General features: G+C 44.2%; 1 long non-coding RNA gene across 1 annotated transcript in view; it reads left to right on the top strand.

Moving 5' to 3' along the window:
* LOC143942096 (uncharacterized) overlaps window positions 1–21,033 on the top strand; it is a 41,069-nt gene extending 20,036 nt beyond the window's left edge. Inside the window, exons 2-3 of the long non-coding RNA XR_013264677.1 lie at window positions 20,706–20,842; window positions 20,947–21,033. This is a non-coding gene — a long non-coding RNA (uncharacterized LOC143942096). The remainder of the gene's footprint in view (window positions 1–20,705; window positions 20,843–20,946) is intronic.
* The last annotated feature ends 678 nt before the right edge of the window (window positions 21,034–21,711 follow it).

The raw sequence follows: 21,711 nt of genomic DNA on the forward strand, positions 1-21,711 counted from the left end.
GACTACGTCTATTGACGTCGTCCCCTTTAAGAGCTCCCCGCGCGCTCCCGGGAGCGCGCATCGGGGGAAAATCTGTGTTGGCCGTGTCCCCTGGGCACAGCCAATCACAGATCGCTGTAAACGGCCAATCACAGCGGCCGTTTACAGCGCGATCGCCGCCACCAATGGGTGATGATCTCAAATGTAAACAAATGAGATCATCACCCATTGCCGAATGTGAGTGAGTGTTCTCTACGTGCCAGTGCTAATATAAACCCTGCCAGTGCTAATATAAACGTGCCAGTGCTAATATAAACCCTGCCAGTGCCCAGATCTACCCCGCCTGTGCCCAGATCTACCCCACCTGTGCCCAGATCTACCCCGCCTGTGCCCAGATCTACCCCGCCTGTGCCCAGATCTACCCCACCTGTGCCCAGATCTACCCCACCTGTGTCCAGATCTACCCCACCTGTGCACCGCCAGTGCCCATCTGTGCACCGCCAGTGCCAATCGGTGCCCATCTGTGCCGCCTCAGCGGTGCCCATCTGTGCCGCCTCAGCAGTGCCCATCTGTGCCGCCTCAGCAGTGCCCATCTGTGCCGCCTCAGCAGTGCCCATCTGCTGCCTTATCAGTGCACATCCGTGCAATAAATCAGTGCACATCTGTGCCGACCCATCAGTGCCCATCTGTGCAGACTCAGCAGTGCCCACCTGTGCCGACTCAGCAGTGCCCACCTGTGCCGACTCAGCAGTGCCCACCTGTGCCGACTCAGCAGTGCCCATCTGCCGCCTCAGCAGTGCCCATCTGCCGACCTCAGCAGTGCCCATCTTCCGCCTCATCAGTGCACATCCGTGCAATAAATCAGTGCACATCTGTGCCGACCCATCAGTGCCCATCTGTGCCGCCTCAGCAGTGCCCATCTGTGCCGCCTCAGCAGTGCCCATCTGTGCCGCCTCAGCAGTGCCCATCTGTGCCGACTCAGCAGTGCCCATCTGCCGCCTCAGCAGTGCCCATCTGCCGCCTCAGCAGTGCCCATCTGCCGCCTCAGCAGTGCCCATCTTCCGCCTCATCAGTGCATATCCGTGCAATAAATCAGTGCACATCTGTTCCGACCCATCAGTGCACATCTGTGGCAACCCATCAGTGCCCATCTGTGCCGCCTCAGCAGTGCCCATCTGTGCCGCCTCAGCAGTGCCCATCTGTGCCGCCTCAGCAGTGCCCATCTGTGCCGCCTCAGCAGTGCCCATCTGCCGCCTCAGCAGTGCCCATCTGCCGCCTCAGCAGTGCCCATCTGCCACCTCATCAGTGCACATCCGTGCAATAAATCTGCATATCTGTGCAATAAATCAGTGCACATCTGTGCCGACCCATCAGTGCCCATTTGTGCCACCTCAAAAGCGCCCATCTGTTGCGACCTCAAAAGCGCCCATTTGTGCCAACTCATCAGTGCCCATCAGTGCTACCATGGCTAAACGTGTCTTTTCCGCTGAGGAGGCGTACCGCCCAGCCAGAAGTCCAGGTGGACACGGAGAATTTTAGCCCTATAGATTTTTTTAATTTAATTTTTATGGAGGACATGTTGGCGTCAATTGTGGCCCAGTGCAACCTGTAGGCACAACAATTTATTTTTCAAAATCCGACCTCCTATTATGCCCGTCCCTACGAATGGAGAGACCTAACGGTGGAGGAGTTCAAGCTATTTTTAGGCCTCACATTTAATATGGGACTCAACAAAAAAAATCAATTACGTAACTACTGGTCAACCCACCCCCTCCACCACTCACCGCTCTTCTCCGCGGTAATGCCCAGAACCAGATATCAGATGATCCTGAGGTTCTTACATTTCAGTGACAATTCCCAGTGCCTTCCACGAAATGATCCAAATTATGACCGGCTTTACAAAATTCGACCAATACTAAATTATTTTTCAGAAATATTCCCCAAATTGTTTACCCCGGACCAACACATGTGTGGATGAGTCCCTTATTAAATTTAGTGGCAGGCTTAGAATGAAGCAATTTATGCCCAGCAAAAGGGCCCGCTATGGGGTGAAGGTCTACAAATTATGTGACCGAGCCACAGGGTACACATATTTATTCAAGGTGTACGAAGGGAAGGACACCCAGCTACAGCCCCCTAATTGTCCGGACTACTTGGGATCCAGCGGAAAAATTGTTTGGGACCTCATATACCCCCTACTGGATAAAGGCTACCACCTCTATGTAGATAACTTCTACACATCTCTGCCCCTGTTCCACAACCTTCACCGGAAGAAGACGCCAGCATGTGGCACTGTAAAAAAGAATCGGAAGGGCTTTCCTCAAAGTCTGGTGAACAAGAAGCTGCGGAAAGGAGAAACCGCAAGTCTAAGAAACAAGGAGGTTCTGGCAGTGAAGTGGAGGGACAGAAGGGATGTATACATGTTATCTTCTATCCACAACGATACCTTTGTGGAAATCCCCAGAAGGAATGGCCCCGTAAAGAAACCCAAATGCATTTTCGAATATCATTTGTTCATGGGAGGAGTCGACTTCAACGACCAAATGATGGAACCATATCTGGTCACAAGACAGACATACCATTGGTACAAAAAAGTAGCAATTTATTTTTTTCAATTGGCCATTTATAATTCATATGTCATTTACCGCAACGCCACCCAAAACCCCAAACGTTTCTTTGGCTACCAGGAGGAAGTTTTCACTGCCCTTATTTTCCCAAACGGCCCACCAGAAAATATCAGATCAGACGTTGTTAGTTGACTCTCCGAGCGCCACTTTCCGGATAAAATCCCCCCCAAACCAACAGGCAAAAGACGCCAAAAAAGATGTAAGGTGTGTACCAGAGCAGGAGTCAGAAGAGACACATCTTATTATTGTGCACAATGTCCTTCCCAAACAGGCCTCTGTATAGGCGGCGTTACCATACTTCAATACATTTTTAGTGAAGTATGGTAAACATAATCCTCAGTTCCTGCCTTCATACACCTTCACACCCCTTATGCCACTGCCTGCTCTGTAACTGACCCTGGCTTGTTATTTGACCACTCTTATGCCTGCCGATTCTGTACATACCGCTGCCTGATCTGGAACTGACCCTGGACTGTTATTCGACCATGCTTCTGCCTAACAATTCTGTACATACCTCTGCCTGATCTGGAACTGACCCTGGACTGTTATTCGCCCATGCTTCTGCCTAACGATTCTGTACATATCTCTGCCTGATCTGGAACTGACCTTGGACTGTTTGACCACGATATTTGCCTGCCTCTTGGACTGATCTTGTATTCTGCAACTGGACTAGTGGGATTCAACACGGGGTCTCACATATGTGAGGGGCTCCAGTATAGTTTTTCTGGAAGAAGAAAACAATTTTCTATGTTTTCTTATTCCTAGATTAGGGTCTGGAGACTCGGAGGCTTCAAAGAGATTTGGGAGGGAGAAGCCTCTACCCCTATCCCCATTCTGTCCTGAACGAGGCTCTACTTCTGTCTGCTGCCTGTAGGACTTACTGCCATCATGCCGCACTGACCACACCACAAGGACCTGCCTACTACCAGGACCAATATTTTTGGCACTGCTGACATCTCTGCACTAACCCTGGACTGTAATATGGACAGTATCCCTGCCTGCTGCCTAAAAAACTGTGTTCGCTGTTGCTGACCAAGTCCCTGCCTGCTGCCTGGACCAGTGATATCCTCCTGTGGACAACTGCGCTTCTAAAACCACAGGTAATCTTTTCTTTACCCTTTGCTCAGCATAATGTATTTGGGGGTGTAATTCTTGGTATGTGCAGGCTATGTGTCCCTGGAACGCCGACGGTGTTTCTTGCATGTTGCGCCTCTGTATGTGGCCAGGCTGTGTAAACGTCTCACACATGTGGTATTGCCATACTCAGGAGGAGTAGTAGAATGTATTTTGGGGTGTTATTTTTGCTATGTAAATGCTATGTGTTGGAAATATCTTATAAACGGACAACTTTGTGTAAAAAAAAAATGCGTTTTCATTTTTTTCCACATTTTCCGAAAACTTCTGGAAAAAAATGAACCATTGAAAAGACTCATTATGCCTCATAGATTATACGTTGGGGTGTTAGCTTTCCAAAATGGGGTCATTTTCTGGACGTTTCCATTGCCCTGGTGTTCCAGGGCCTTCAAAACCGTAATAGGTGGTTGAGAAATGAAATGTGTAATTTATGCTCCTAGAATGCCTGAAGGTGCTACTTCAAAATTAGGCCTCTGTATGTTGTCAGGCTGTGCGAAAGTCTCACACATGTGGTATCATTATACTCAGGAGGAGTTGGAGAATGTATTTTGGGGTGTTATTTGTGGTATGCACATTCCGTGTGGGAGAAATAAGCTATTACAATGAAAATTTTGTGGGAAAAAAAAAAATCTTAATTTTGCAAAGAATTGTGGGAAAAAATGACAACTTAAAATAACTAACCATGCCTCTTACTAAATACATTGGAATGTCTACTTTCCAAAAAGGGGTCATTTGGGGGGCATTTGTACTTTCCTGGCTTGTTAGGGTCTCAAGAATGGAGATAGGCCTTAGTACATCAGATGTGACCTTTTTTTGCAAATCTTTATGATTTGCACCATAGCTTGTAGACTCTATAAATTTCACACAGATCATATAATATGCAAAAAGTTGGGTTATTTTTACCAAAGATGTGTAGTAGTATAAATTGTGGCCAAAATTTATGAAGAAAAATTGCTAATTTGCTAAATTTTGTCACAGAAACGAAGAAAAATTCATTTTTTTTTCAAAATTTTCGGTCTTTTTTTCATTTATAGCGCAGAAAATAAAAAACCGAGAGGTGATCAAATACCACCAAAAGAAAGCTCTATTGGTATGAAGAAAAGGACAAAAAAATCATTTGGTTACAGTGTTACATGACTGAGTAATTGTCATTCAAAATGTGAGAGCACTGAAAGCTGAAAATTGGTCTGGGACTGAGGGGGGTTTAAGTGCCCAGTAAGCAAGTGGTTAACCACTTTCAGACCGGACCATTTTGCTGGTAAATGACCAGAGGTCTTTTTACACTTTGGCACTGCGCTGCTTTAACTGGTAATTGCGCGGTCATGCAATGTTGTACCCAAACGAAATTTGCGTCCTTTTCTTCCCACAAATAGAGCTTTCTTTTAAAGGTATTTGACTGACTCTGCGATTTTTATTTTTTGCGATATAAACGTAAAAAGACCGCAAATTTTGAAAAAAAATTATATTTTCTACTTTTTGTTATTAGAAAAATCCAATAAACTCAATTTTAGTCATACATTTAGGCCAAAATGTATTCAGCCACATGTCTTTGGTAAAAAAAAAGTCAATAACTGTATATTTATTGGTTTGCGCAAAAGTTGTCACATCTACAAACTAAGGTACGTTTTCTGGAATTTACGCAGCTTTTAGTTTACGACTGCCTATCTCATTTCTTGAGGTGCTAAAATGGCAGGGCAGTACAAAACCCCCCCAAATGACCCCATTTTGGAAAGTAGACCCCCTAAGGAAATAGATAAGTGGCATGTTGAGCCCATTGAATATTTTATTTTTTTGCCTCAAGCGATTTTTTTTTTTACACAAAGTTGTCACTAAATTATATATTGCTCACACATGCTATGGGCATATGTGAAATGACACCCCAAAATAAATTCTGCTGCTTCTCCTGAGTACGGGGATACCACATATGTGGGACTTTTTGGGAGCCTAGCCGCGTACGGTGCCCCGAAAGCCAAGAACCGCCTTCAGGTTTTCTAAGGGCGTAAATATTTGACTTCACTCCTCACTACCTATTACAGTTTTGAAGGCCATAAAATGCCAAGATGGCACAAAACCCCCACAAATGACCCCATTTTAGAAAGTAGACACCCCAAGCTATTTGCTGAGAGGCATGTTGAGTCCATGGAATATTTTATATTTTGCCACAAGTTGCGGGAAAATTACAAACTTTTTTTTTTTTTTTTTTTCACAAAGTTGTCACTAAATGATATATTGCTCACGCATGCCATGGGCATATGTGAAATGATACCCCAAAATAAATTCTGCTGCTTCTCCTGAGTACGGTGATACCACATATGTGGGACTTTTTGGGAGCCTAGCCGCGTACGGGGCCCCGAAAACCAAGCACCGCCTTTAGGCTTTCTAAGGGCGTTACAGTTTTGAAGGCCATAAAATGCCAAGATGGCACAAACCCCCCCCAAATGACCCCATTTTGGAAAGTAGACACCCCTAAATTTAGGGGTACACTAGTGAGACTAGGTAATAAATGGCGGGTGCCCTGAAACTATAAAAAAATAACTAACCAACCAGCGTCACCTGTAACAGTTATATGGTGATCACTGGTGAAAGGGTTAACTAGGGGGCAATCAGGGGGCTTTATGCGGTAGTATATGGGGGTCCCTGGCGCTATAAAAAGCTGCGGCGAACCTAAATACCTACCTGCCTAACTAGCGTCACCTGTGACACTAATACAGCGATCAGAAAAACGATCGCTTATTAGGCTGGGTTCACACTGGAGCGATGCGGGAACGCCACGAATCCGCGGCGGGTTCCCGCATCGCATGCCTCCCGGCGGCAGTTCACACTGCCCTATGCGAACTGCTGGGAGTGTCAGTGAAATGTTAATGACACCCCCAGATCAGTTCGCATATCGCAGTGCGATCTGCAAACTCGGATCGCATGGTGTGAACACCCATGCGATCCGATTCTGCTGCGGACCAAAAAAAGGGTCCCGTGCGAATTTGCGGCGGGTGCGGCGAATGGCTGAACTCGAATCGCAGAGATCGGATGTGATTTGCACTGCAGTGCGGTGCGAATCACATCCGTTCTCATAAACCGCTGCAATGTGAACCCAGCCTTAGTGACACTGGTGACGGGGGGTGATCACGGGGTTAAACCTTTATTGGGGGGGGTTAGGGGGGTACATTAGAACTAAAGGGGGCTAACCCTAACTGCCCTAACAGTTATTACAGTCACAAATGACACCAATGCAAAAAAAAAATAAAAAAATGCATTGGTGTCACTGTGACTGGGGGGGCAGGGGTAATTGGGGGGGTGATCGGGGGGTAAAGGGGGGGTGTGAGTGTGCCTGGCATGTTCTACTGTGAAGTGTCGTGTTGGTGCAACTCACCGATCCTCTCTCCTCGGTGTCGGAACGAAAAATACCGACACGGAGGAGAGATTACATCACTTCCTCTCCTGTGTTTACATTACAGGAGAGGAAGTGATGTCACGAAGGATTTCCATTCGTCGGGAGCGATCGCGAGGGGGTGGCCATGAATGAATGGCCGCCCCCTCATCCCGGATCGCTCCCGAACGAATACCGACCGCCGCAGGCACCGGGGGGGGCCCGATCGGGCCCCCCACCCGCGGGAAGGCAGGGACGTACAGGTACGCCCATATGCCTGCCCGTGCCATTCTGTTGACGTACATCGTCGTGCGGCGATCGGCAAGTGGTTAAAGACAGTTTGCTAATTTCTCCTTTTTTTGGGGTGTTTTTTGTGTGTAAACTTACCACAACAACATTATTTTATTTTTTATCTTGGGTTTTTCTTTTTTAATCTACAGGAGGTTGTTTAGTGTTGGTACCCCCTGTTATTCATTTCACTTTGTATTTTTGAAATGTACCTGCCTACTCACAAATAAACTGGCCCTTTGGAAGGGAAACACATTACACAAGTATTTCATCAAACAAAAAAAAAAACCTTTATTTTGGTCGCTATAAAATAAAAATAGGAACGCATCGCTGGAGAAACTTCTTACTTTGGTGCTGCCTTTGGCCCCCAGGGCAGACATGAACAAATTAGAATAGAAAAAATTGGTGGCCTGAGGAGTACATATCTCAGGGAGAGAAGTCTGGTCCCAAAGTCCTGGAGAACAGGAAATTCAGATGCCATTTATGTCCCCAGGATGTGGATCTTCAAGAGGCTGCATCTTCTGGCAGACCAGACTTAACCCAGGCCATCACTCTCTCGTCTTCCTTGGGCACTTCCCACCAGGCATCCTTCCAGGCTGGGCTCCTGTAGTTGGGGCAGGAGGAGAAGGAGGGTATTGGTCGACCTCCTGGCTGCCACTTGCCACAGCCTCCCCCTGACTGAGGTCTTCCTGTGTATGAAAAGGGGACATAGTTTTAGTTTTTTGATCATCAATCACACCATTTTGTGCTCCTGGCTTTTGATAATTGAATGTTACCAAATAGAACAGACTATCATTCTGAGCCCAGCATTTTTCTTTCCCGTCCCAATCATTTTTGGTCACTACTGTCTATTGAGATGTAAACCACTTTGAGAAATCACAACTTACTGATCAATGAGAACATCTAGTTAACATCAATAAATGTAACACAAGAAATATGTTCAACAATGCAATACCTGTCTCAAGCTGGGCCCCACCACATGTTGCTGCCTGGAAGGCCCAGGTTGGACATCAGAAGCCTCAGCTGGGGGTGAAGGATGCCTTGAAGGAAGACTGGAGAGTGGTGGCCTGAGTGGTGGCCTGGGTACCCCTTGGTCTACCAGAAAATGCAGCCTGCCAAAGTGAACCATCCTGGGGTAATAAACGGCATCTGTATCTCCTGCTCTCAAGGACTCCAGGTGCTTCTTTCTCTCCCTGAAATATGTAATCCGCATGGCCCCAATTTTCCTATTCAGATAGGCTATGTCTGCCGTGGAGACCATGATCTGCACCAAAGAAAGCAGTTTCTCCAGCGCTGGGTTCCTCTTTGTTATGTCGGCATAAAACTTGTTGTGGAACTGCCACAGGCAGGGCATCTCCTTGTAGAGTTCTAGGAATAGCCCCATACAATTTTCATTTTGGAATGGATCCATATTGTCTGCAAGACACAACACAAGACAAACCCTCAAATACTAATAATGCCATTAAAAACCCTCTTAATCTTGTCCCAACATCGGCCTAGATAGAAGCAGTCTAGTCTAGTGAAGCATCAAGTTAAACATTTTGCCTTCGTTTGCACGTTCCTCACGTCCGCGCCTCACTGTCTTCCCAGATCGTACGGACGATACACGCGTGTTGCGTTTTATATACAGTGCGCAATGTTTGAAACTCCGCCCACCCCTGACGTTCTTTCTAGACTATTCCCCGCCCCTTCGCTTCTGGTGCAGTGGGGAGAGCACATGGCGGAGAGAACGCAGGTGCGCACTAATAATAGTTCCACTAACGAGGAGGAGGGTGAGGAAAGCCCGGAGCCTGAAACGTCCCGATCCAGGAAGACAAGATTTAAGGCCTCAAATATGTCTTTTGGAGAGATGTTGGAGATGGTCGACATATTGAACAGGACCGACTATGATGGGAAGTATGGACCTTACCCAAACCCAAATATCAGAAAGGCCAAGATCATGAATAAAGTTGTGAAGAGTCTTCATAAGAATTTTGGGGTACACCGATCCAAGGATCAACTGAAAAAACATTGGTCAGACCTAAAACTGAGGGAGCACGAGCAGTACCTAAGGATCAAGCGTGTTCTTAAAAAAATTAAGTAGTTGTCATGTGTTCATATGTTTATTCTTGCTTGCATACTGCTCCATGTGCTTTGATTTCATGTTGTGCATTTTAAAATGGCCACTTTCAAGTTCATGGTTTCATATGTTTGTAAGAAACAGTTCTGCAGGGAAGTATTCCAGCTTAACAAAGTGTACCCAATAATGTTCTCACCTTGTAACTCGGCCCAAAAACACAATTGTACAACACTTCCAAGCAATGTTTCAGATTCCTATTTCTGCCCACTGTGTGCTAATTATTCTTTGTTTACATTCTCATAGGGGAGAGAAGACTCGGCAAGTATGAGGACACCAGGGACCACACCCCTCACAAAGAAGGGCAACTTCCAAAAGCAGAAACAGAGAAGCAGGAGGAGGAGGAGGAAGGAGGGATCATGGAGGTTGGACAAATTGTCACCACAACAGGTGAGTGTCGGAGAACACAGCTTCCGGTAAGCTCAGCAATGTATATCATCATATTTTTATTACATGGTGTGTTTTTTTGCTTTGTTTTGTAGGTGATGTGGAAGAAGATTCCCGTTTTACCAGTGAAAGTTCCCAGATCTTGATCGGGGAGATAATGGGGTGCAATCATGATTTGGAAATTATCCAACAAAACATCAATGATGTTAAAAATAAAATGAAGAACATCATTGATGTTTTGGGGAGAGTGTGAAACAATAAAAACTAGATAGAGTTTTATTTTTGCTATTTTAAAAACAAAATGTTGTATTTATCGAAATTCTAAATGTGGAAGATGCAGATGAGAGTGTGTAAACATGCGCTATCTCCCATCATGGGGGATCAATGTACATGCTTTGTGGAAAGTGGCTGAGATGAAGGGGTTGCAGCCCCAAAGCATGTACATTGATCCCCCATGATGGGAGATAGCACATGTTGACACACTGTGTGCATCTTCCAAATTTGGATTTTCCAGGGGTGACACCCCATGTGATGAAGGTAATATCAGCCCAGTTTGTACATACTCAGGTCTGATATTGTCTTCACTTTTAAAAGTTGAACTTTGTAAGTTTCTGTGTTCAGTATTTTACGGTTTAATACATGCCTGTTTACACAAAAACAACAAGGAAACAAAATTCTGATTAAACTCTGTTTTGGATACACATAATCTCTTGGTTTGTTGTAAAAACCTTTTCGAAACGCACATGTGAATGTGCTTGTATTAAAAAGTTTAATTATGAACAATGTGTGGCTTCCTTTTTCATTGCGCATGAGATGTATTTGTAGTCAAATTTTAGTTTGTGCTGAGAAGGAGTGTGATTTACTAAAGGCAACTCCACTTTGCACTCCAAGTGCAGTTTCAGGTGTACTTTTGAAGTGCACTTGTAGTGCATAGTGGATGTGCCTTAAGTAAAAAGCAACCGCAGTCTTCGATCAGCCAACAAAAACCTCCTCCTCGTGCCCAAAGTCCGGTATAAATCCAAGGGTGATTGGAGATTCCCTGTCCAAGGGCCTCGGCTATGGAATGCTCTACCAATCAACATCCGCCTGGAAGAAAATCACCTGGCTTTTAGGAAAAAACTCAAGACCTTCCTCTTTTAGCAGATGATCAAAGCTCGCCACAGCGCCTAGAGGCGATTCAGCTCGCATTGTGCGCTATACAAGTATTTCATTCATTCATTCATTCATTCACAGTGAGGTGTAAATTTGGACAATCATGCCATTTTCCTGCCATGGTGCTGAAAATGAGCACGATTTTGGTCAGTAATACACTACATACATTAGTTACAAAAAGAAGGTGTGTGTGTAGCAGAGACTGTCCCCTCATCTCGCTCTGAACTTGGGTTTCCACTGTTGGTGAAAAAGGCACAACTTAAAAAAAAATGGCAAAGTGGGAGGCCACAGTCTGCCATTCCTATGGCGTTGAAGGACACTGTGTAGTGAAACAAGAACAAAAATGAGTAATTTGACAAATCAACATTGCAAGCAGATTAGACGCCCACATTTTTGGTCTAAATTAGTATAACATTTTGGGAACTGAGTATTTAAAGCCTAAAGTATAAGGTCCCCTTATGAGAGTCATCACCCCCCCCCCCCCCCATATGATGGGCCCTTGCTAAAAAATGAGGGGGGATGTTTAGGACAGGTAACCCTCTCCACTTGATTGAGAGCTGAATGCCTAAATAATGTGTGATACTTTGTGAAGCCCCTCCTTACTTACACTATTGGCAGCCCACGGGACAGGTAAGAAGTGTCATAACAAAATGAAAACAAAATGGAAGCACATTTTGACATTCTGCTATTACATAGCAAGAAAATTAATGTGTTAAAAAATTGCATTTGAAAGTATTGAGGCAGGCCCTTGCACTACATGCTTTGGTGAATTCGTCCATAAATGTGACCATCAAAAAGGTAGGTATAGTGTGTATTGGGTTTGGTAAAGTCAGCAGATAGAGGATTGCTATCAGCTGACCTAGCAGTTGGGGGGAGGGGGGTTCCTAATGAGTTTGGCATAACCAAAAAAAAAAAAGTCACTCTGCTTGAATTGAAGCACACACATAACATTTGTAGACATTTTAGGGGGTGTTTAGGGGAAAGCAATACTATGGAGCTGACAAAAAACATTAAGTGACTAGACTATAGTTTTATGGGCCAAGAAGAGCATGGTGGGGAAGTTAGTGAGTCAAATATGCATGAGGACAAAGGGGCAGAGCATATGAATTAGAGCATATTGCAATGATGGTAATTGGGGAATGAGGAAAGAAATGCAAGACATTGGCAATCATGAAATACATAGAATGTGATGTTTAAGGATAAAACTTAGCTTCATATAGTCCTTCTGCAGGACCTGAATGATGGCAGAACTGGAATAATGATCCCCAGAGCCTGGGGGGAGATGCCTGTAGAGAACTTGAGGTCCTGAAGACTTCTCCCTGTCGCCAAGTAGTGCAACGTGGCGATGAGCCTCTGCTCCGGAGTGCTGTCTTGCCACATGCAGGTATCCTGCCTGGTGATATAAGGGGTCAGCAAAGCCAGCAGACGGTGAAAAACGGGGTCCGTCATCCGGAGATAATTCCTGAAATGATCAAGATTATTCTCGCGGATCTCACTGAGCAAAGGCATGTGCGAGAACTGGTCACGCTGGCGCAACCAATTCTTGGTCCACAAACGCCTCCCCTCCCGGTTCATGGACCAGGCTTGTGTCAAAGTAAGAACCCCAACACGAAGCCCCTGCACAGCACAAACTGTATGACGAGTACGTAGACGAAACATGGTTTGAAAACGGTCGGCTCGTCAGAACGGACACCAGAAAGCACCGATACACAGCAAGGCCTGAAAGAACGACCTGAAAAGCAGAAGCAAGCAGACAATAAAAAATGCCTTTCAAAGCGTACTATACCAAGATATAGTCCACAATGAGAAACAAATACTTAATGACTGCACGCACTGATTATCAGATACGCAAAGACAAGCAGAAACCGAAGAGCAGTAGCGATCTGAATCACTAATGTGAAAAGCGTGATTCGTCTCTCCCCAAACTTCTACTAACACGAGATCAGCAGAAGGAGCCCAAAGAGTGCCGGACGTGGTGCTGAACTTCCCTTTTCTAGTCCCGCCGTACAGGGCTTACGTCACCGCGTTCTTGGCAACCGCAAAATCCGACAACTTGGTCCGACCGTGTGTATGCAACAATTTTCGGACACAATCCGTCGGACAAAATCCGATGGATTTGGTTGGCAGAATGTCCGACCATATGTACAGGGGCTTAGACATCCAGGATGCGTACCTGCACATACCCATAAGCCTTCGGCATCAAAAGTTTCTGCTTTTTGCAGTCGGGAAGCCCATTATCAATTTGTGGCTCTTCCCTTTGGACTGGCATCAGCCCCCCGAGTCTTTAATAAGGTATTCGGTCTAGTTTTGGCGTTGCTGGGACAACATGGGATCCTGATCGTGGGATACCTAGACGATCTCCTCCTGAGGGCGTCTTCGGCCTCAGAATTAGATAAGGATGTGGCGAACACCATGCAGACCCTGCAAAAATTTGGGTGGCTGTTGAACCAAAAGAAGTCGGTGCTTGTGCTGACCCAGTGTCTGGAGTACCTAGGTTTGCTGTTGGACTCCAGGGAAGCGAGAGTTTTTCTCCCTTCAGACAAATTGCAGACTCTCAGATCTGCGGTCAAACTACTGATGAACCGCAAGTGGTTGTCGATCCAGTTTTGCATGTGAGTATTGGGACTCATGGTACCTTACGCCCAGTTCCACACCAGAGTTCTGCAGAAGGAGATCTTGTCAAAATGGGACAAATCTCTGTTGTCCCTAGATCGACAGATCCAGGTGAGCCAGGCAGTCAGGGATTCGCTGATCTGGTGGTTGAGGTCCCTGTTAATTCAGTCCAGAAAAACTGAAAAAGTTCAGTTCCTTCCTTTGAAATGGACGGTGATCACAATGAACGCCAGTCTATCCGGCTGGGATAGAGTGATGGGGGTTCAGTTGGCTCAGGGCCTCTGGTCGACGGAAGAATCAGAGTTGCTGATCAATCAGCTCGAATTGAGAGCGATCAGGCTGTGTCTCCACACATGGTCCATGAGACTTCAATGGCGTCCAATCAGGATGCAGTCAGACAACGCCACGGCTGTGGCATACGTAAATCACCAAGGGGGAACAAGAAGGTCAGCTGCTGCACGGGAGGTCACTCACATACTTCGGTGGGCAGAGCAATACGTACCGGCCCTGTCGGCCATTTACATCCTGGGAGTGGAGAACTGGCAGGCGGACTATCTGAGTCGACAGATGCTGGACCCAGGAGAATGGGCATTGCATCCGGAGATATTCAGGCTGCTGTGCCTGAAGTGTGGCACACCAGATGTGGATCTACTGGCCTTCCGTCTCAATCGGAAGGTGCCAAGATTTGTGTCCAGGACAAGAGATTCGTGGGCAGACGTGTCAGACGCGCTGGTGGCTCCGTGGGATCAGTGAAACTGTTGCCACGTCTGCTTCGCAGAGTGGAAGCTGAGGGGATCCCGGTAATACTGGTTGCCCCAGATTGGCCTCAGCGTCCTTGGTATGCAGACCTGGTGCCTCTGGTGGTTCGATGCTCCCTGGCGACTGCCGTTGCGAGAGGACATCCTATCTCAAGGTCCAATTCTCCATCCTGCTTTACCATCGCTGGCTTTAACAGCATGGCTATTGAGAGCCAGGTGTTGAGGAACCGGGATCTGTCGGACTCTGTGATTCCTACTATGTTGAGGGCACGGAAATCTTCTTCTCGGAAGATATACCATCGTACCTGGAAGGCCTACATCTCCATGTGTGAGGAGAAAGGATGGCATCCGTGCTCCTTTGCCTTATCCAGGATCCTGCTGTTTCTCCAGCAAGGAGTTGACCAGAGATTGGCATTAAGCACCATCAAAGGACAAATTTCAGCCTTAGCTGTCTTTTTTTTTTCAACAACTCCTGGCTTTGCACTCCTTACTGAGTACCTTTGTCCAGGGGCTACGACACGTAGTGCCTCTGGTGCGTCCACCGTTACCCCCCTGGGATTTGAACCTGGTGTTTGCGCTTCAAAGACCGCCGTTTGAAAATATCAGGGAGATTCCCTTCTTGACTCCTTCCCAGAAAGTGGTCTTCTTAGTGGCCATCACATCGGCCAGGAGGGTTTCGGAACTGGCGGCCTTGTCCTGCAAGTCGCCCTATCTGGTTATCCACAGGGATAAGGTGGTGTTGCGTCCGCAACTGTCCTTTCTACCAAAAGTGGTATCGGCTTTTCATATCAATGAGGACATTGTATTACCTTCTCTGTGTCCTAAGCCGAAGCACCCTAAGGTGGCCCTTCACGCTCAATGTGGTTCGGGCTCTGAAGGTGTATTCGTCTGCCACGGCTCCCTTTCGGAAGTCAGACTCACTTTTTGTTTTGGTGGCTGGTCCAAAGAAAGGCATCTACTACATCTCGTCGACCACCATTTACAGGATCAGACAGATTGTAGTACAAGCCTACGCCTTGAAGGGGCAGGTGCCCCCCTTTCCGGTCACGGCCCACTCCACAAGGGCAATAGGAACGTCTTGGGCTTTCCGACACCAAGCGTCTGTCGCTCAGGTGTGTAAAGCGGCGACCTGGTCATCTGTCCATACCTTTAGTTCTACAAGGTAGACGTCGGTGCATCGGCTGATGCCTGTTTTGGCCGCAAAGTTTTTCAGGCGGCCGTGTAGTTGCAATTGACTATGCAATCCGTGTTTTTTCCTTGTTTTTCAATAAAAACGCAGTACTGTTACGTTAATGCACTGTTTGCATTTCTTCCGCATTCGCTGCGGTCTTGGGGATCACTCCTGTAGAGGGTACCCTGTTGTGCGTGGTGGTTTTTTCACGCACTGCTGTTTTTTTCTGTGGGTATAGTTTCACTAGTTCCCACTTTCCATGGTGGATGAAGTTTTAAGCAGTTTTTTTCCCCCACCGCTCGTTTGGCACTGCTTGGGGACGTCCCATTTTGTTACAGAGAGGAGCTGTGTCGGTCTGTGAATATAAGAAAAAATAGGATTTTTGGTACTCATCCAATCCTTTTCTCTGTAATTCACCGACCGACACAGCACCCGCCCCTCCTTTTTCTCTTTACGTTATACTGCTTGTTGACATACTGAGGCTGCTGGGGCAGAGTGTGGGGATAGTAGCCTAAGGGACCGCCCCCCTGGGCGGAACTAAGAGTTCTGAAGTGTTGTATTACAACTTTGCCTAGTATCTCCTAGTGATAGGGCTAACAACCCATTTTGTTAGAGAGGAGCTGTGTCGGACGGTGAATTACAGATTAAAGGATTTTATGGTGAGTACAAAAAAATCCTATTTTGTATCTTTCATATAACTGGGTGAACAGCTCCCGTAACGCTATAACCCCTCCCAAACCAATCCTGCTTTTTTTTTTTTGCTTAGTGTTCTTAAGAGAATGGATATGTCTTTCGTTTCATCTATATTTTGTTGCTTGAGTTTAAATATTTATGTATTATCAACAGCTACTGGTAGATTTGGGACAGATTTTAGAAACACTGTCATCCTCCCCTTTTATCCAATGAGTTCAGGTTTTGCTGGTTGCATAGTCAGGTTGAAAAAAAGACACATCCATCTAGTTCAACTATTAGAAAATAATAAATAAATAGACAACGCTACAGAATCCTATATACCCATGGTTGATCCAGAGGAAAGCAAAAAAAAAGACCTATAAAGCATGGTGCAATTTTTACCAGCAGGGAAAAATAAATCCCTTCCCGATCTCACTGAAGACAGTTTTCCCTGGATCAATAATCTCTATTACCTGTACAACATAGCTTGGTGTCAACTGCAAACAGAGATTGGACTTTTAATCTCACACACTATATCATCTAAAATAAGTACAAAAGTTAGGGTTCCAATACTGAGCCTTGGGGCACTCCACTAATAACCTTAGACCATTCAGAGTAAGAATCATTAACCACTACCTTCTGAATACGTTTTTTTTAGCCAGTTTTCTATGCATTTATAAACTGATTTTTCAAAGCATGTAGAATTTAAATGTGTGGGGAAGTGTGTCAATGTTTTGGTAAGTCCATGTATACACTATCGACACCCACTCCTTTGTCTAAGTTTTTGCTGATTTCCTCATAAAAAGAAAAGGATATATGTTTGACAACTTTGGTGTTTCATGAATCCATTGCTGTCTATTGCTTAAAATAATGTTTTCTATGTATTATTTGTGTATGTTTATGTCTACCTTTCTAACCTTTGTAAAACACTTAAAAAAAATACTATTGAAACAGAAAATATACATTTCTAGACCACTTACCGACCACCGCACGACGATGTACATTCCTTTTTAGAAGAGGGATATCTCAGTAACAGAAGCAGCTCAGGCCACAACCAAAGTATACATCTCTTCAGGTGGTGGTTTGGTAAACGATAATGGTGATCTCTGCTGTGGATTTGCAGCCAGATCACAGTTATCTGCGGCGGGAGAGGGGTACCCGCCACTCTCCCACGCCCTCCACCGCTTACCGGAGCTGTCGTCAGCGGCGGAAGTGATCGGGTCCTATCAGTGGCTGGGTATGGAGACGAGTGAGGCTAAGATGGCCCCCACCCGTCTCCATACCATAGCAGGACGGAAGTGACGTCAAAACATCACTTCCACCCATACGTCTTAACCGCTTCAGCCCCAGAAGATTTGACCTATTTCCCGACCAGAGCACTTTTTACGATTTGGCACTGCATCGCCTTAACTGACAATTGCGCAGTCATGTGACGTGGCTCCCAAACAAAATTGACATCCTTTTTTTCCCCACAAATAGATCTTTCTTTTGGTGTCATTTGCTCACCCCTGCGGTTTTTATTTTTTGCGCTATAAACAAAAAAAGTGATAATTTTGGAAAAAAAAAATACATTATTTTTTTACATTTTTCTATATATAAAAAATCTCCCAAAAATATTTAAAAAAACATTTCTTTTCTTCAGTTTAGGCCGATACGTATTCTTCTACATATTTTTGGTAAAAAAAAACCGCAATAAGCGTGTGGTTTGCGCAAAAGTTATAGCGTTTACAAAATAGGGGATCGTTTTATGGCATTTTTATTAATCACTTTTTTTTTTACTAGTGATGGCGATCTGCGATTTTTATCGTGACTGCGACATTATAGTGGAAACATCGGACAATTTTGACACATTTTTTGGACCATTGTCATTTATACAGCAATCAGTGCTATACAAATGCACTGATTCCTGTGTAAATTACACTGGCAGTGAAGGGGTTAACCACTAGGGGGCAGAGTAAGGGTTAAGTGTGTCCTGGGGCATGTTTATAAATGTGGGGGGGCGTGACTACATGTGACACGTCACTGATCTCTGCTCTCGATCACAGGGAGCAGAGATCAGTGACACTGTCACTAGGCAGAATGGGGAGATGCTTGTTTACATTAGCATCTCCCCGTTCTTCCTCCCTGTGAGACTATCGCAGGCATCCCCGTGGCGATCAAGTCCACGGGGCCCGCAACCCGACTCACGGAGGTCCCAGCTAGCAGATGGCACGGCAGGAAATTTAAAGGGACGTACCTGTACACCCATTTGCCTGTCCGTTCCATTCTGCCAACGTACATCGGTCGGGAGCCGGTTAAAGGCACATTTTTTCAAATTACAATTTTTTTTATTTTTTATTGCATTTAAGTCCAAATATGAGATCTGAGAACCCCAGATCTCATATTTAAGAGGACCTGTCATGCTTTTTTCTATAACAAGGGATGTTTACATTCCTTGTAATAGGAATAAAAGTGACCCAAATTCTTTTTTTTTTTTAAAACAATGTAAAAATAAAATAAATACGATTTGTTTTTTTTTAAAGTGCCCCGTCCCGACAAGTTCACGCGCAGAAGCGAACGCATACGTGTGTAGCGCCTGCATATGAAAACGGTGGTCAAACCACACATGTGAGGTATCGTCTCAATCGTTAGAGCGAGAGCAATAAATCTTGCCCTAGGTCTCCTCTGTAACTCAAAATATGCAACCTGTAGAATTTTTTAAATGTTGCCTATGGAGATTTTTAGGAGAAAAGTTTGACGGCATTCCACGGGTATCAATTTACTCGATGTAACATTATCTTTCACAGTATAAACAAATTGGGCTAACTTACTTTTGTCTTATTTTTTTATTCAAAAAAGTGAAATTTTTCCAAAAAGAGTTTGCTTGTAAGACCACTGCGCAAATACGGTGTGACAAAAAGTATTGCAATGACCCCCATTTTATTCTCTAAGGTGTTAGAAAAAAAATGCATAATCTTTGGGGGTTCTAAGTAATTTTCTAGCAAAAAAATATGTTTTTAACTTGTATACTTGTTTACTTGTATACACCGAGTCTGAAAAAGAGGCCTGGTCCTTAAGTGATTAAACAAAGTGTGTAGTTTATGCAGCCCCACAGACGTGGGTCTTTATCAGTCTTTGTGCTGGGTGTATGTTGTCAAAGGGCTTGGTCTCTGAGGCCAACATGTGTCACCATAGGGGACAGAGTCACCTGATGTCACCAGGTGGCCCTGGCACTATATCATGGAACAGGGTCCAGGGGCTGTCATAGGGGACCGGGTCAAGTATGTATTTTTAATTAAAAAAGTACTTTCTGTTGCCTCCTTCAAATCTCCAAATTCCCAAAAAATTTTTTTTGCTGCTGTGATTCAATATTGTTAAAGGGTGACTGCATTTGTTCTCCGTGGTTCCACTGTATGTAGTCACCCTCATTTGTTAGCATCCAAGGTTGGCTAGAAACTATGTATAAGATCCTTTTGTGCTCACCCTACCTCCGCAAATGAAATATCCTGCCAGCACTATAAAAAGGAAAAAACAAACATAAAAAAAACAAATTAATCAATGTATACATATAGTGCAGCACTATGCCTAAAACCTAATAAATTTGCAGCACTTGTGTGAAAAGGACTGTGTAATAAAGTCACTTCATTAAAGCTTGTGTGGCAACTATTATCGATAAATCGTTTAAATTATTTTAAATAGTTTCCAAAAAAAGCCCTATTCAGTACTGTGATATGTTAAACATATGTGTATATATAAGTCCACTCCATGTAATAAAAATCCACACTGCAATCTCTCTGTGAAAAACTTCCATTATATATCAGATCAGTCCATCTGTGTGCTGTGTGCTTGCACTCTAAAAAACACTCAGATAACTGCTCAGTGATGGACACCTTGGTAACTCACTAACCTTCTTGCCTGGACTATGTAAGCATATGTAACTGAACAGCAAGAGGAATGCTTTTTTCATGCTTTTAAAAAAGAGACACAACACACAGAATATAGACAAAGTAATTTAAACTGTTTGTAAGAAAGCCTAGTACCTTAAAAGGCAGCAAAGTTTGTGTTTGGCTTTTTGTTACACCATCTTTATGTTGGATCATATAAAGTAAAAAACAAAACAAAAACTTGAAGGTAATACAACATGTAATTCCCCTTTATTGTACTTCTGGGTCCAGCACCAATTCCCACATCTTTTGTTGTCTTGTATCATTGCATGTTATGATCTGTAACTGATTTTTGCATGTGTTTTGGTGCACTGCCTTATTGAAAATGCTGCAATTAGTTTTTTGTGTGTGCTAAGGTGTTTGGCCAGCCCATTCAAAATGAATGTGCAGCCTTATTGCAGCACACCCTAACACATAAAATAAGCTTTGCTTCGCAAACAGTTTATAATTACAGGTTTAACTGTAAGTACATTTAAAGTTTTTACAATATTTCCAATAATGTTGCTCTTATTTCCTAAAAGAATACTCACTGAAGGAAAAACAAGCCTAACCCAATCTGCAGAAAAACGTTCATACACACTGCATTTTCCAAATTTCCCTCAAAAACTTGCTCGACCTCAAAGAGATTTCAAATTAGCATCACAGCCAAATAAACAAGGTATATTTTATTATTCCATATGTGTCCTTGAGAGTGTAGTTTTTTCTTAAGAGTACCTATTTACATTGAGTTCACAAATATTACTAGTTTTTTTTTTTTTAAAGCAGGTAGAGGTGAAAAAGAAAATGACTCCCCCAGTTGCAGCAGCACTGTTTTAAGCCAAGATCATTGTATGGAACAAGACAACCAGGTTTTCCTTTTATATTTTTATCTGAAAGGGTGACTCCACTTTGGGGAAAAAAATATTAAATTAAAAATGAATATAACATATACAATTGCTACGCAAACCATGTCGTAATTGAAAGTTATTCAAAATTACCTTTTTCAATCTGCAGCGCTGTAATTTTCTGTAAAATGCTATATAATATGGCAACCTGGAGGTGTTCTGTACAGACGGTGTACACAATTCCCCTAGATATGTAATTTCCTGCTTGTGTGATTGGCTCACTGATTTTCCCAGAAATATACACTAAGAAACAAGTCCGATTTTGGGCATTTCCTGCAACAAAAATCTAATTTTGGGTAAGATATTCGCAAAGGGAAATCACATCTAAAGATATGCAGAAATCTCTTTAGATGTGATTTCTGCCACTTTCCTTATTGGAACCCTGCAAGTGTAGCAGCTAATTGTTAATTATAAAGTCACTCCCATTCACATTCACTTTGCATATGGACACAAACAAACAAACAAATACAGTGCCTTGCGAAAGTATTCGGCCCCCTTGAACTTTTCAACCTTTTGCCACATTTCAGGCTTCAAACATAAAGATATAAAATTTTTATTTTTTGTGAATTATCACCAACAAGTGGGACACAATTGTGAAGTGGAACGAAATCTATTGGATTTTTGAAACTTTTTTTAACTACCG

Source organism: Lithobates pipiens, unplaced genomic scaffold (genome assembly GCF_037356315.1).
Source record: "Lithobates pipiens isolate NorthernLeopardFrog02 unplaced genomic scaffold, aLitPip1_a1.2 Scaffold_30, whole genome shotgun sequence".
NCBI lineage: Eukaryota > Metazoa > Chordata > Amphibia > Anura > Ranidae > Lithobates > Lithobates pipiens.